Below are 1,508 nucleotides of genomic sequence, written 5' to 3' on the forward strand. Positions count from 1 at the left end.
TAAATACATTGTGGCATGGGCTTGGGCTTTGCTTTTCAGTCCGAGCAGAGTTGAATATGTTGTACTTCCCTACACACGACTCATGAATGTGCACATTGACCACCAGGTGGGTTGGTATAAGAGTACTCTATGGGTTTGCCTCATCGAGCTTGTGCACACTCACACTACCAAATACCATGAAGGGAAAAGACCAGCATAATATCATAAGAAACATAAATATTATAAGGTATGTGTTTGTACTAATCATAATGGGGAAGTATCTCGATGCACCTCCCATATAAAATGCATGAGATCCCTAACATTAAAACACAACATAACGTTCCTATGAGACATACATACTTGATTCTTGTCATATTGTTCATGATTAACAATACATGGTTTTTCTAATGTTTCATAGGCATAGGGTGTACGAAACATAATATAGAAGTATCTTGATGCACGTGGTATACAAAATGCATGAGGTCCCATAACATTAAAGCATGACATATATTCATGGTGCTAGTCTTAGAAAGTTTAGTTATTATAGCTGTGCTTTGAAGTCTTTAAAATTGAGTTATTACAGTTCTTATATGCTTGAAAAATCATGTCGTGACAATTTTAAATCTCTAGTGAGTTCAATTGATTTCAAAAAATGATATGCTATTGTATTTTTATTTTACCTTTATTTGAGTTGTCAGAAGTGGGATTTTAACCCATGCCCTCTAATCCCGCATTGGTTTGAGAGGAGAATGAAAGAATAACTTATAAGTGTCTGTAAACATCTCTAGTAGCGTGTTTTAAAACTGTGATTCTGACGACGATTTGTTACGGTAAAAAATGGACAATATTTTTTAGTGTTCGGAAATGGGAACGAAGCATTCCTTAGAAGAGTGTGGAAACCTCTCCCTAGTAGACTCATTTTAGAATTGTGAGGCTGATGATGATACGTAATGGACAAAATTGGACAATATTTGTTAGCGGTGGGTTTGGGCTATTGCGAAAGCTATCAAAGCAAGTCACCAAGCGTTGTGCCAGCAAGGACGTTGGGCCCCCAAGGAGAGTGTATTACAAAGAATTAGCTGGAATAGCTCAGTTGGTTAGAGCGTGTGGCTGTTAACCACAAGGTCGGAGGTTCAAACCCTCCTTCTAGCGATGGTATTAAGTCTACCTACTCTAAATGAATTTAAAGGTAAAGATTGGTTATATATTTGCTTATTATGTTATAACTTGTTAGGATGTTACATGATATGAAAGTATGGTACTTATGATATTGTATACCCCACAATGCTATGTGCACTCCCTTCCCTCCATGGTATACCAATAGTGTGAGTGTATGCTAGTTGAAGCCCAGGTCAATGGGTAGGTATGCGAGCTCGCATGGGAGCAAATGTGTGTGTATGTAAGTCATATGAGTAGAGAAGTATGCACATCAAATTCTACCCGGACACGAATATGAGACCAAGGCCATGAAATGATATTTTATGATAACCATGATTTCATGTGCTTGCGTGAGTAGAGAAGTAGTGGAG

General features: G+C 37.8%; 1 non-coding gene across 1 annotated transcript; it reads left to right on the top strand.

Annotated features, from left to right (window-relative positions):
• The first annotated feature begins 1,057 nt into the window (after positions 1–1,057).
• On the top strand, positions 1,058–1,131 carry TRNAN-GUU. The gene has a single exon. It is a non-coding gene; the product is annotated as a tRNA-Asn (tRNA).
• The last annotated feature ends 377 nt before the right edge of the window (positions 1,132–1,508 follow it).

The sequence above is a fragment of the Cucurbita maxima genome, unplaced genomic scaffold (assembly GCF_002738345.1).
Source record: "Cucurbita maxima cultivar Rimu unplaced genomic scaffold, Cmax_1.0 Cma_Scf00267, whole genome shotgun sequence".
NCBI lineage: Eukaryota > Viridiplantae > Streptophyta > Magnoliopsida > Cucurbitales > Cucurbitaceae > Cucurbita > Cucurbita maxima.